Source organism: Phyllobates terribilis, unplaced genomic scaffold (genome assembly GCF_046119375.1).
Source record: "Phyllobates terribilis strain yellow unplaced genomic scaffold, ASM4611937v1 Scaffold_1__5_contigs__length_1240528914, whole genome shotgun sequence".
Lineage (NCBI taxonomy): Eukaryota > Metazoa > Chordata > Amphibia > Anura > Dendrobatidae > Phyllobates > Phyllobates terribilis.
The window spans coordinates 845,263,279-845,279,122 of record NW_027362761.1 but is presented as its reverse complement, the minus strand read 5'-3'; positions in this window follow the sequence as shown (position 1 = coordinate 845,279,122).

Below are 15,844 nucleotides of genomic sequence, written 5' to 3'. Positions count from 1 at the left end.
TGCTACATCGAGATGACAGGCTGGACCGCAGCAGAACGCTGCCATCCAGCCTGTCATCCCGCAGACACTGAGAAGCGCAGGCATGCTTGCGCTCTGCAGTGTTTGGCTGTGACGGCATCCAGATGAGCCGAGTTCTTGTCCAATGAACTCGGCGCACCTCATGCACGTCACTGACAGCTTGGGAGAATTCTCCTGCACTCAGCACTTCAGCGTGAGAATTCTCCCACGCTGTCAGTGACGTACATGAGGTCAGCTGAGTTCATTGGACATGAATGAGCTCACCTCATGCACTTCACTGACAGCGTGGGAGAATTCTCACGCTGAAGTGCTGAGTGCAGGAGAATTCTCCCACGCTGTCAGTGACGTGCATGAGGTGAGCCGAGTTCATTGGACATGAACTCGGCTCATCTTTATGCCGTCACAGCCAGACACTGCAGAGCGCAAGCATGCCTGCGCTTCTCAGTGTCTGCGGGATGACAGGCTGGATGGCAGCGTTCTACTGCGGTCCAGCCTGTCATCTCGATGTAGCAGAGCTGAAGCTGTCGTGGGAACCATGGAAAGGTAAGGATGAGGTTGCATAATTATTTTACTTTTATTGCAGAAGACATTGGTTTTAGCTGGAATGGACGTGACGGTAAGTATGGTTTAATTTAGAACAATAAAGAATTGTGTGTTTATTTCAATTAAAGGACTTTTTTCTGGGTGTTTGTGTTTTTTTTAAATACTTTACTAGAAATTCATGGCGGTCATGTCTAATATTGGCGTGACCCCATGAATTTCAGGCTTAGGGCCAGCTGATAATGCCAAGCTGGCCCTAACCCCTTTATTACCCAGTGAGCCACCGCACCAGGGCCCTGGATGAGTTGGGTACATCGCCAGAAGATGACGCTTCTATGAATGCGCCATTTTCCGGGGTGGCTGCAGACTGCATTTTGCAGCGGGGGGGACCCAGAAAGCTTGGGCCTCCCTGCGCTGCAGATTCCAGCCCCCAGCTGCCTAGTTGTACCTGGCTGGACACAAAAATAGGGCGAAGCCCCACGTATTTTTTTTTTTAATTATTTCATGAAATTCATGAAATAATTAAGAAAAAAAGGGCTTCCCTATATTGTTGTGTCCGGCCAGGTACAAATAGGCAGCTGGTGGTTGGGGGCAGCCCGTTTCTTCCTGCCTGCTGTACCTGGCTGGACACAAATATAGGGCGAAGCCCCACGTCAATTTTTTTTTTTATTATTTCATGAAACTAGATGGTGGCCCGATTCTAACGCATCGGGTATTCTAGAATATGTATGCGGCAGACCCGACGCAATCAGCAGAGCGGTGTTTAAATTTGGCGCCAAAATCGCTGACTGGTCGCGGCCAGCAACCGCGACCAATCAGCAAAGCGGTGTTGAAATTTGGCGACTATATCGCTGATTGGTCACGGCCGGCGGTCACGACTAATCAGCAGAGCGGGGTTTAAATTTTGCGCCAATAATGCTGATTGGTCGTGGTCGCGACCAATCAGCAAAGCGGTGTTTACATTTTGCGTCAATGATGCTGATTGGTTGCCATCGCAACCAATCAGCAAAGCGGTGTTTAAATTTGGCGCCAATAATGGTGATTGGTCACGACCGCGACCATTCAGCAGAGCGGTGTTTAAATTTGGCGGCAACAATGTTGATTAGTCGCGGCCGGCGGTCGCGACCAATCAGCAGAGCGGGGTTTAAATTTGGCGCCAAAATCGCTAATTGGTCGCGGCCGGCAACTGTGACCAATCAGCAGAGCGGGGTTTAAATTTGGCGCCAATACTGCTGATTTGTCGTGGCCGGCAACCGTGACCAATCAGCCGAGCAGGGTTTAAATTTGGCGCCAATACTGCTGATTGGTCGCGGACGGCGACCGCGATCAATCAGCAGAACGGTGTTTAAATTTGGCGCCAATAATGCTGATTAGTCGCGGCCGGCATCCGCGACCAATTAGCAGAGCGGGGTTTAAATTTGATGCCAATCTCGCTGATTGGTCGCGGCTGGAGTCCGCGGCCAATCAGCAGAGCGTTGTTAAAATTTGGCGCCAATCTCACTGATTGGACGCGTCTGGGGTCCGCGACCAATCAGCAGAGCGTTGTTTAAATTTGGCGCCAAGCTCGCTGATTGGTCGCGGCCGCTATTTAAATGTGGCGCCCAAATCGGTGATTGGTCGCGGGCAGCGTCCGTGACCAATCAGCAGAGCGGTGTTTAACTTTAGCGCCAAGATCACTGATTGGTCGCGTGCGGAGAGCGCGACCAATCAGCTAATCGTATTGGTGAGGACCGGGGAGCGCCGCTGCCTGGTTGGATACTTCCGCTGCGAGAACCCGGGACATGAGCGACTGGTCGCAGCAGAAGTATCCCGACCCGCAGCGCAGATCCCCGGTCCTCCCTTGACACCCTAGCCGCTGATGTCCCCACAGTATCCGCATGGTGTTACAAAGATCCGGACATTTGTGTTAAAAATCGCTGATTGGTCGCTGGCGCTGCCAGCGACCAATCACCGATTTGGGCGCCAAATTTAGATATCGGCCGCAACCAATCACCGATCTTGGCTCCACATTTAAACACCGCTGAGCTGATTGGTCGCCGACGCTGGGCGCGACCAATCACCGATTTTGGCGCCACATTTAAATAGCGTCCGCGACCAATCAGTACAGCGGTGTTTAAATGTGATGCCAAGATGGGTGATTAGTCGCGGCCGATATTTAAACTTGGCACCCAAATCGGTGATTGGTCGCGGGCAGCGCCAGCGACCAATCAGCGATTTTTAACACAAATGTCCGGACCTTTGTAGCACCATGCGGATACTGTGGGGAGATCAGCAGCTAGGGTGTGAAGGGAGGACCGGGGAGCGGCTCTGCGGGTCGAGATACTTCTGCTGCGAGTCCCGCTCATGTCCCGGGTTCTCGGAGCGGAAGTATCCAACCAGGCAGCGCCGCTGACATCCATGCGGCTAGGGTGTGAAGGGAGGACCGGGGAGCGGCGCTGACATCCAATTGGTCGCGGCCGCTATTTAAATGTGCCGCACAAATCGGTGATTGGTCGCCGTCTTGACCGCGACCAATCACTGATCTTGCCGCCAAAGTTAAACACTACTGTGCTGATTGGTCGCGGATGCTGCCCGCCACCAATCACCGATTTGTGCGCCAAATTTAAATATCAGCCTCATGCACGTCACTGACAGCGTGGGAAAATTCTCCTGCACTCAGCGCGAGAATTCTCCCACGCTGTCAGTGACGTGCATGAGGTGAGCCGAGTTCATTGTCGGCTCATCTGGATGCCGTCACAGTCAGACACTGAGGAGCGCAAGCATGCCTGCGCTTCTCAGTGTCTGCGGGATGACAGGCTGGATGGCAGCGTTCTGCTCCGGTCCAGCTTGTCATCTCGATGTAGCAGAGCTAAAGCTGTCGTGGTAACCATGGAAAGGTAAGGATGATGTTGCTTTATTATTTTTCTTTTATTGCAGGAGATCGTTGGCTTCAGCTGGAATGGGCGTGATGGTAAGTATGGTTTAATTTAGAACAATAAAGGATTGTGTCTTTATTTCAATTAAAGGACTTTATTCTGGGTGTTTGTGTTTTCTTTTAACTTTGACTATGGGGTTAGTAATGGGGGTGTCTTATAGACGCCTCTCCATTACTAACCTGGGCTTGATGTCAGCTGGCATTATAAGCTGACATCAACCCCAGCCCTATTACCCCACTGCCACCGCACCAGGGCAGCGTGGAAGAGCGAGGCTAAGTGCCAGAATTGTCGCATCCTATGAATGCGCCATTTCTGGGGTGGCTGACGGCTGGTGTTTCTAGCCTGGGAGGGGGCCAATATTCATGTCTCCCTTCCTGGGCTATTAATATCAGCCCCCAGCTGTCTGCCTAGCCTTTGCTAGCTATTAAATTAGGGGGGACCCCACATCATTTTTTTGGGGGGGTCCCCCATTTTAATAGCTAGTAAAGGCTATGTATTCAGCTGGGGGCTGATATTAGTAGCCTGGGAAGCTCCGTGGGTATTACCCCCTTCCCAGGCTTCAAACATCTGCCCCAGCTGTCTGCTTAACCTCCGCTAGAGACTAAAATTAAGGGGAACCCCACGCCAATTTTTTTTAATAATAAATCCTTTATTTTAATACTAAATGACAAGTACAGTAACCAACACTATCACTGTACTTCATATATATGTGACTGACATGTTTCTATCTATCTAATCTATGTGTGAAGCTCTATTCTGTCTGTTATAAATTGTCTTGTACAGATGCTGAATTGCCGGCCGGCTTTTTTAAATTGACAGTGCATGAAAACACTATTATTTTTTTTAATAAATCCTTTACACTAAATGACAAGTACAGTAAGCAACACTGTCACTGTACTTCATATATATGTGACTGACATGTTTCTATCTATCTAATCTATGTGTGAAGCTCTATTCTGTCTGTTATAAATTGTCGGGTACAGATGCTGAATTGCCGGCCGGCTTTTTTAAAGAGACAGTGCATGAAAACACTATTATATTTTTTAATAAATCCTTTACACTAAATGACAAGTACAGTAAGCAACACTGTCACTGTACTTCATATATATGTGACTGACATGTTTCTATCTATCTAATCTATGTGTGAGGCTCTATTCCTTCTTGTCGGGTACCGGTGTATGCCGCTGCTGAATTGCCGGCCGGTTTTTTTAAAGAAAGCGTCTTCTGAGCAGTTTGTCAGCTTTTGGACACCTTTGAAGGTGTTTTCTATGTGTTTCTATGTGTTTTTGTTTGCCTGCCATTGGTTTTAACGGTGTTCGACGGTGTTCTAAGGTGTTCGACGAACAGTTCGACGAACAGTTCCTCGAACATCCCGGTGTTCGACGAACCGAACCGAACCCGAACACTACGGGGGTGGCTCAACACTACTGTGGACAACGGAGTAAATCGGAGTTACAGAGACAGCGATGCACAGCAAACTACTTTGTTGGCATAACTTACGAGTTGCTCGAACAGCATAGCTTGATATGTTATGGTGTTTCCATCGGAACAAATTTGTAGGATTGCTGCTTCCAATAGGTGGCGCTATAGAGTTCAATTCCTCTTTTTCTCTGAAGAGGCAATTTGCATATTCAATTTCCCAGAGTAGCATTGTACGACGAATAAGCCTCCTTACCTTGACATGCCAAAGCTGTTATGTCACTCTCCACAAGGAGAAACGTTACCCCTTAGACCTCAGTCCAGAGCCTTTCACCTAGCCAAATCAGTTCTCATACTTTGCACTGACGAGGGTCAACTGCCCTGTCTGCAAATTGAGATTTTGATTTGGTTTTTATCCCAAGTCATATTGCACGACTCTTTAAAGGGTTGATTGTGACTTTAAGGATTGCTGCTTCCAATAGGTGGCACTATAGAGTTCAAGTCCTCTTTTTCTCTGAAGAGGCAATTTGCATGTTAAATTTCCCAGAGGAGCATTGCATGGCGAATAAGCCTCCTTACCTTGACATGCCATAGCCGGTATGTCACTCTCCACAAGGAGAAACATTACCCCTTAGACCATCGTAACAAATTATGCAGAGTAGTGCAGGTGCGTTCATCTGGTTTCGTAGCCCCTTAAAACCAAGCCAGTATTCAGAATGAATGGTACTTACATTCTCCATTCCTAAAAGTCAACTTTGACTATTTCTTCTTCCAATAGATAGCACTGGAATTCTAGTCCTCTTCATCTCTGAAGAGGCAAATTTTGTATTTATTTTCCTAGAGGAGCCATGTATGGCTCATAAGCCTCCTCACACTAGCATGTCAGGCATGTCACTCTCCACAGGGAGAAACGTTACCCCATAGATTACATTCTCCATAAACATTAGGGGAAGTAAGGAAATATTATCAGTAAGTCTATGTAGACTAAAAGCCTGAATTTGGTGCTATCCTAATGAGTACATTTCAAAGATCAAACACTACATGGCCACATGGTGGGTGTCCAAGGAGTTGTTTGCATGTGATTATAAAATATTGAGGTGGAAGTATTGCTTATTTTTTGCATAGGACTGCTGAAATTACCCCATGATATCCTCACATTACACATTACCCCCATCATCATCCTTCTCATTTTTAAATCCAGAGATAAAGACACATTTTTGGTGTTCACAACCTTGTTGACGCTATTATATTTGACATTTTAATGAGCCTCTTATAAAATTTAGCATGAAGTGCCTATAATGAAAATTAATCCAACCATACATTCATGGGTCAACTAAAGAAAGTGGTTGATTTCTTAAGTAATTGCAATACAATACTTCAATTGTGGGGCTCTATTAGAAGGATCAGCCTTTTCCTTACAATTTCCAAAGTTAATAATTTCCACTTGGCATCTCACAGCTTAAAGAGGTTTGCTAGCCACAGATCTCACATAGGGTAAATTTACTACTTCTACACTTTATTTTGCTGATCACTGTTGAAGGTTTATAATAAAGAGCCAAACAGTTTGTAGGTAACTAAGAAAAAAAATTCAGGTGTATCTGAATGGCAAAATAAATAATTTGATCATGCACATTAATAACACAAGCTGCATTGAGTAGAGTTTGCCTTATTAAATAAATAAAATAATTCGCGCTGAGCTGTCGGATAAAAAGAAGGGGGAGTAGATTGGTCAATAAAATACGTTTATTCGAAGCAGGTTAAAATGCATAAATAATGCTATTTAAAAAGTCATTGTGAATGTGTCCCAAGAGGTAGATAGGTTAAAATCCAAATTGATAGTAGCCAGTCAGTGTTATCAGAGGGACCATAGATTAGCAATAATTCCTAGACGGGAAAGAGAGGAGGTGTATCAGTTAGGAAATGTTATTGCTCTTATTACCGAGACTGGTGAAGAGGGATAATTACCTTCCTCGTATAAGTGTGTTCCTATATTGCTTATTCTCGCCGGGACTGATATCCAAGTGGCTAGAATATATAGGTACCTATTTTACAAGAAATTAAAAAATATATATTTATAATAGAGTTATAATTATATAATAATATCTTATGATTTTATGGTATTTAATCCTACAGGATACCTGATGTGGAAGTTCTGTGTTTGATCCTGGGATATTACTTATAGATAAAAAAGGATCTTATTGAAGGTAGAGCAGAGCACTTAGTTTTCCTAGAGGGAAGTAAAAAATGGTGACTAAACTAAAATAAATGCAATTCTATATAGGTCTCCCCAATGGGTGCTAGTACCAAAATCGTTCTTACTGATGAATAGGTAGGAGGGCCCAATATGCTGTCAGCAACTAAGAGTGTCAGACAGATTATATACCCAAAGATAATGTATGTCCAATAAATGCGCTTATGGGTAGGATGTGTTCCCAATGTAGGAAGTAATAGGTACCTCTAGTGGACGTAAGTATTAATCCTTATGACGATGAAAGTCTTACCTCCTGCTCAATATAGATGATTGCAGAGGTCAGCAAGAATGCGAGCATAAGTGCATGCTGCAGGTACTGCTGTTATCCTTGAATTATATAGATAGTATTGGTTTACCTCGGGGGCTGTTGAGCGATGTTGGGCGGCAGTATGGAAGCAGAGCCCCGGCCGGTGGCTCTATGCTTCCGACGGTACAACCTCGTTGGCGCGCAGACTGCAGTGAAGCAGGCGAGACGAATAGGACCTTGCGTGACGTCACTAACACGTGATGATCATGTGATTGCTCAGGCTACGGAGCGCTGAGAGAGCCAATTCCTACATATTACATATACTGTACAGATTTTATATTTATATTTCCAATTATGCCAGAAATTTGTATAACAAGAATAAGCCCTAGAAACCTATAAAGGACAATTTACATGTCCTAGTCTTTAATTTCTTAACTAAATGAAATCAGACTTCACTTTCCAACAAGACACATGTGAGGTAGGCGGCTGTGAATACCTGACAGTTTTTAGCAAGATTTTATTTTATTCATTATTGCTGGCAAATCAAATCCCTGCGCCATTCTCTTTTGAGCAAGTTGTCAATTGAGCATTTGCTTTCGGACTTTAATACAACACAAAATTTATTTAGCACTTAAACAAAAGCTACATTAACAACCTAACAAAGTAATGGGGACAGATGGCTCCAGATTGTCAATTCCATTGCACAGATTAAATATATTTAATTTGCCATTAAAAGCATTTGTACCTTTCAATTAAATTATACTTCACGGACATAGCAAAACAAGTCTGGACCCTACGTATTTCTGCATCTAGCTTAGATACCAAATATAATGGCCCTGGAAAAACACTACATTTCTGAACCAATAGTTTAACTGTTCATTAGCATAATCCGGGAACATGAGAATAAACTATTTATCAAGTTGGCTCACAAAATGTAATCATCAGTCAAAAACTAGTACCTGGACAGGCCTGCTATGTAAATCAATTGCTGCAGGAGTCACCTTTAAAACCATTATTACCATTTGGACGCTCATAGCTAGTTCAGCATTTTCCTGTGGATATAGTTTGATGCTATTCACTGGAGTATAACACACTAAAGTAATAATCCATTTTAGCATACAGCATATTTCATACAGAAAACCTATGAAGCATGTATTAGGCTTAGCCAAGGCAAAGACATTATATACCCTGCTCAAAAAAAATTAAGGGGACATTTAAATCCCCCATCTGATCGCAATGAACAAAAGTTGAAGTTGAAAATCTTTACTGATATAAATCATGTATTTAGTTGAGAACAAAATTACATATCGAAGATCAGAGGGAATCCAAAACATTGACCAGTTTATAGCTGGATTCCAAATCACTCCAGAAATTAAAGCAAATAATTAAAATGACAGAGAGATACATTGTGTGAGAATCTCATCAAGGCAACTCATAATGTGACTCAGTAGATTATATGGTCCTCATATGTCAGTATGCCCTACCAACAATATCTGGGTATTTAAGATGAGTCCTCAGATTATTTCTGATGGGATTTTCTCCCTGAATTGAAACATGCAAAAGTCAGCTCCTGGACAGTCTGTGGTGATACTTGGCAGCATCAGATGAAGTTCTCAAATGGATTCAGGTCTGTGGAATGTGAAGGCCAGTCTACAGCTGTAAGGTGCATGAGAGAGGTAGTCGCTTCCGCTCGCTTTGGCACCCTACAGGCAAAGTGTGTCCTTGTCCTGGTGTGCTGCTGTGTATGTGGTGTTTCCCACTTACTTATGACCCACAGGCCTCTTCTGACTCCAGGAATTCCTATTCTGGAACCAGGGCAGCAATTAATCCAGGGGACACGAGATTCATAAAAATAACAAAACTTTTACTTGGTGACTGGCAGTATTTACAGGCAGGTAAAAAGGATAAGGTCCAACGGTTGTCATCTTTCCCACAGGTACCGGATACAACTTCAGCCCTGATTCCCGATTTAGGTAGAACATCCCTCTTGCTAATTTCGCTAGCCCTAGAGATTGTTCTCCACCACTGGCAGTATATTTGGATTCCATCTCACTTTGTCTCTGACAGTTTGAGTCAGATATCTTCTGCAGCTTAACAGACAGAATTTGCCCCCAGGCCCCAATGTCTATCTTGAGGTTCCCAGGGCGGCAACGGGGACTCGTGCGGAGGGGTTCTCTAGCAATCCACTTCCCGGGATTTTAAGTTGTCCCAAGCAGCCCTTGACTCAAGCCTGCTGCTTGTCACCTCTTTCTCTAACTACACAGGCTGTCACTTCCTGAACTTGATACTAACTCTCAATTTCCCTTTCCCTCTACTGGACTGGCCATTACAGTTAACCCTAACTAGGCTAAATTTCAGCCCCAGAGGGTTCTGCCTTCAGAAACACACATTTAACCTCTTAAAGTGTCAGGGAACAGACCATCTCCTCCATCACTCCTATACAGAATCAATACCTTTGTTCTCCAGGTAATATCTACACACTCTAAGCTAGGAATTGTGCTGCACCAAGGAAAATCCATGGCCCACTGTACCCACCAAAGGACAATGGCTCTGAGTATTTCATCTCAGTTTCTAACAGTAATCCGTGCACTGTTGGCTATAAAGTGAAGGTTTATGGATAGTATTATATGCATATCTAGGCAATCACTGACTAACCATCAAACCGATCATGTTGGATAATGTCATAGGCAGCATTATGTTCACCACAGTGTCTCCACACTTTTTCACATCGGTCATGCAAGGTCAGTTTGAACTTCCTCTCTTCTATGAAACTCCTCTCTTCCATTTCTCGTGTCCTTTAACAAAAAAAAAACTATTTAATTGCATGGCTCTAGGCTGTGAGCACAGGTCCCACTACAGAACATCAGCCCTCATGCCACACTCATGAAGTCAGAGTCTGACAATTTAGTCAGAAACATGCTCACCTGTATCCCTGAGGGTCATTTTGTAGGGTTCTGGCAATTCTCTTCATCCTCTTCTTCGCAAAAAAAGAGCAGTTACCGGTCTAGGTGCTAGATTGATGCTCTTCCACTGCCCTGTCTGACTGCTCTCGTGTATCATCCCATATCCTGCAAAAAAAACTTCTTGTGATGGCACAAGTAATCCCTTATGCTACCAGTAGGGACAAGGACATTGACAAAATTAAAAACTAGAGAAGAATCAGAAAAAAATGCCTGTGGCTGCCACTTGTGTATGTGTGTGTATATAAATTGATAAATATTAATATATACTGTATATACACACACACACGGCAGACACGGACAATTACTTTCTCTTGATTCTGATTCTTCTCTATTTTTGCAATTTGTTAGTGTCATTTCATGAATATGCTTGCTTTTCCAATGCCATCCATGTGAACTCCTTTTTCTCACTTCAAAGTGACATTCTCATTATTTTAGTTCAACATGCCTCTTAACATTTACTGAATACGTTACAATGAACTGTGCTCACTACACTCTGATAGCTGATTTCACTGTCAATATCCACTTAAACAACAGCTCTATAATTCAGCTCCGAAGCACTAACTTGGCTTTTTAAACAATCCATCAGTCAGTGTTTTCATAGGATTCCAGTCACAAAAGGCTTTTATGGTTTGTTTTTATAGGGTGAAGGATTCTGGTCAGTGTCCTTGCTTCAATACATATGTTTTAGATTTTTATAAACACTATAAATGGGGGTTATAGAATGAGACTTTCTATTAAGTGGACATTGTCACTTGCCATTTGGTAGGTTTATAGAGGAATTTGTGATCTTCTGCCTTAGCCCTAAATAGGATGGCAGTACTCATTAGGTTTCATGGAGGATGGCAGGCCAGAACTCAACATTGCGGGAAACAGAATTTTTATGTGCTAAGTCTTTTTATTTCACAGGGCAAAAACAAAGGTATCTTGCAAATACTTGTTTTTAATGTAAGGTTTATGCAAGTTCAGCTACATCTCAAGTACATGAAGGAAGCCAGGATTCATAGCTGCTGACAATTTTATTTTTGTTACAGCTGCCTGCCTAAAAGAGATACATAGAGTCTAAATGGCTTAATAGTATGGAAGGATAGCCACTTCACGTGTCAACATGTGCTACCTTCTTTGGAAATATTGGCTTCATTGAGTGGTGTAACTATAATAGATGTAGGTGTTGCAGTCGCACCCAGGCTCTTGAACCTATGGGGGCCCAAAAAACCCATATGAGAATACAGTGATATTTGGCACCCAGTTGGAAATTTTATAATGGGGCTCATAATCTTCAAGTTAGACCACTGGCTCCATTATAAAGCTTCAGATATAACATGGCAAAAAAGTGTAAAGATACTACAAGGCAGAGTCTGTACTCTGGTGCAAACCCTGCATTAGCATACCATTACCATATCGTGGCTTGCTTCAGCATTGCAGTATAGCGGCATTTTTCATGGCAGCAGTGCTTCAAGGGGACAATACCTCAAATAATGCAATCCAATGAAACATGACACAATGACAATGAGGGAGATTTCCTGTGTTAAATGCATTGGAATTCTGTCTTTTTCAATAATTGACCAAGCACCAAATATATTCTAATATTTTAGAGCAAATTTCTGATGCAAAGTGAGCCATTGGGTTTAAACTTTGACGAAATTTATGAAACAGTATCAGCTACTATGATAAATATGGTGCATTTAAAAACCATTTAATCAAGGTTTACACTATCTTCTAATTAGATAGTTTTACTAAACCTGCCCTATTAATTCTTTCTTATTTGCTATATGCAAGTAAAAAAAATCTGTTTATGTGTTTCTATAAAATCTATTCAATAATGAATACCTGTACTTATAGGGACCCCTTACAGTTGAACGAAAATGACGCCAGAAGAGAGAAGGATTAGGCAAATTGATTTACAAATGCTAATGTTCTAAGGTTGACCATGGGACTGCTACACAACACAAAGTAGACAAAGATATTGACTACTGCCAGGTACGACCAGGACACAGTTGAGATGGACGGCGACAAAATGGAAGTTGTAAAGGACTTCAACCTACTTAGATCGATGATCACTCAAGATGCATCAATGACGCCAGATGTCAATAGGAGAATAGTTACGGGTAAATCAACAATGAAGCAACTGGACAAGGTCTTCAAATCGAGGAACATTTCACTGGCGATGAAGATACGGCTTGTACATAGTTTGGTCTTTTCTGTGGTAACATACAGATGCAAAACCTGGACGATAAAGAAACAAGACAGAAGAGGAACCGATGCCTTCAAATGTGGTGCTGGAGAAGGATATTATCAATACCAAGGATGGCAAGAAGAATAAACAAATCTATTTTGGAACAAATCAAGCCAGACATGTCACTTGAAGCAAGGATCACCTAGCTATGACACATCATATGAAGAGAGCAATCACTGGAGAAGGATATCATGGTTGAAAGAATAGAAGGAACAAGGAAAAGAGGAAGACCAGCAACCTGATGGCTTGATATTATCAAGATAACAGCGTAGAAGACCCTGGTGAACCTATGAAGGCTTGCACTAGATCGATCTTCCTACAAATGGTTCATCCGTCAAGTCTCAATAGCTCGATATCAAGCCATAGGCCGTTAAAAAGAAAGAAATGTTCTTATTCTAGAGAAAGATAAGCTGCGGTGGTGTTTGACAATGGGTTAATCTATTCCATGTACCAAAAACACATGCATGGTCAGCCAGGCTAACCCAGCATGTATACAACAGGGGTCAAAAGGGATAAACAAGCATTCATTCAACCATTATTTTAAGTGCAATGGTAAGTGTAGGTTCATATAGGTCAAGATATTAATTCATGACAATTTTCTCCTTTCAAAAGTTTATTTCAGTTCTTTTCAGTTCTTTTAAATATAAATCTGTCATATTAAACTGACATGTTATTCTTTCTTGAAACAATGTAACAAGACACAATATGACAGGCAATGTCATGTCACCTCTTGCACAGCAGTCGCTGTCTTTTATACCGACATGGCAATGATTAATTAAGCAAAGTTGGTATAAAGCCAGGAAAACACAGTTGCAGGCTCTGCATCTGTTGACTGCTATATAACTAGAAAAGATTAATGAATGAGTGAACATTATCTAATAACTGGCAGAACTCTGATAACAACTACTGGAAGCGACCCGGAGAGATGTACACCTTTAGCCTCAACAGTAACTAGCTTTTTCCTAAATGGCAGCAAAAAACATAATTTTCCTGCTTAATTGATGGTCATTCAATGCTTGTAAAGAGCAAATGACTGACACTGGCCTCAAAATCCATTGAAGAATCATAGACTCTGGATTTCGGCAGGCCAACAATAAGCATTATTCATTTTATCTGACTATTGCTTACTGCCTAATATGTAAAGTGAGGGAAAAACAGCATGGCCTACAGCCTTGAGGTCGGTGCCAATTTTGGTCTCAAGCTAAAGAACATTTTTTTTTTCCTCTTTAAGTTACTGCAGCCATAAGCCTGTTATAAATTATATAGATGCCAAATTTGATCTACAGCAATAAAGATGTAAAATGAGTATTTATTTTGGCAAATTTAAAAAGTTTGCATTTAATTTTTCTACCCAATATGTTTATTACATAAAAAAACCTACAATTTTATTTAAAAAACTTTGTGCTTTTACATTTTTTATTATTTTTTTTAAAGTTTATTTTTTTTTATTCATTTCACTTTTTTTCCAATGCAGCAGTTGATTTATTAGTTTATAATTTCAATATACAGTATTATATACAATGGCTACTTTGTCGTCTTCTGGAGTGCGGTCATGTCACCTGCACTATCCTTTTGTGAACCTGCTGTGATTGCATCTTGTGAACTGGTCACGTGACATTCAGAGTTTTTGTCAGGGCCTCATGGCTCGATGTTGATGGAACGTCGTCGGTGATGTGCTGTTTCAAGGTGGGTGACAGCTCTGTGTTAAATGCACTTGTACAGGACAAGGTGACTGCTGTTTGTGCGGCGCCCCTGCTGCGCATGAGTGCCACAGATACTAGAGGGGTGCATGGACGGATTCCTCCACAAGAGGCCCTCGTAGCATACACACACCTCCACCTTCCACCTCAGACCACCAGAGGGAGCCCGGATAGGGATATAAAAAGGGAAGGTGGAGCTAGGCAGTCAGTTCCTGCAGTAGAGAAGCCTGAGAGAGGTCAGCCTGCAGTGGAGCTCAGTCAAGAGAGAGCTCAATTAGTGAGCCTAAGGCGTGTTGATGCCATAAGAGCGGTGAAGAGTAGCGAGGCCTACTGCCAGTATGAAGCCTAGTGAGGGCCCCCAGCAGGCCGAAGGCAAGTGGAGTAAGCGAACTACATAGGGGGCAGAGGAGCTTAACCAGCTCACCCCACAAGCATTTACCGGACACTGGGTCCACGTCTGCAAGGATCTTTAGGACCAGCAGAAACCACCGGAATCCCTGGTGAACTACATGTCCCAGGAACACCTAAAGCTGACTGTTATACCAGGGTCAGGAATCACTGAGGCCCAAGAAACCAGGGAGTGTGATCTCCAACTGAAGGCCCTATCACCAGGTCAGCCGGTGCAAGACAGAGACCAAGTTAGGCCTTGCTCCAGGCAGGTCATAAACTTATCAGGAAAAGGCAAGAAACAGGAGGCCCCACACCCGCTCACTGGGGAGAGTCCTGAAATGCACCCTTCACCCTACAGTGCCCTGGATCGTGCCTGAAACACCACCAGTAAAGGTACTGAAGTGAACTGTTGTGTGTGCCTATTCTTCCTCCCACCCGACTGGGTCCCCTCTGCCCTGCATCCCTTTTCCTACGCTGCCCTGAGGCCCCGCTCCACCTGTGGGGAGCCGCACCATCTAAGCTGCCTGATCACTGGCCTCAGAGGACTGTAGCAGTGCTGGTGATCCTCACCAGACACCACAGGTGGCGTCACAAACTTTCCCTATCCCATACGCCTTTCCCCCCATCATTCCTTCTTTCTTTTAAAGAGTGACCCCAGGGTACGGCCTCGGGAGCCAGCCACCGCGGCATCCCCTAAATCTAACAGCATGGCCCGGACGCCGAGTCCCCATCCCATGGGCGCGTCATTTGTTCTAGTCATGGCTGCACAGATAGAGCAGTCTGATGGGACATCAGTGGTGTGCACCATGGGAAATGCAATCTTAGCATGAAACCTCGTATGGATAAAAATTGTACATCACACTGAGCAATGTAATTCAATAGGGTTGCTGAGATGACAGTTTTTTCACATGGACCATGTATCCTCGTGAAAAAAAAAATCGCAGCATGCACAATTCTCTTTTGCATATCAGATGATACTCGCCTATGGGCGCTTAAAAGGTCGGATCTCATACCATACAGAACATCCCAATTGGATATAATTTTCACAGATACATTGGCATTAATCTTGGAAACTGTATTTTACATGTACATTCTAAACTGTTGATGTATACAGTGGGGAAAATGTTGTATTTGATACAATGCCGATTTTGCAAGTTTTCCCATCTAT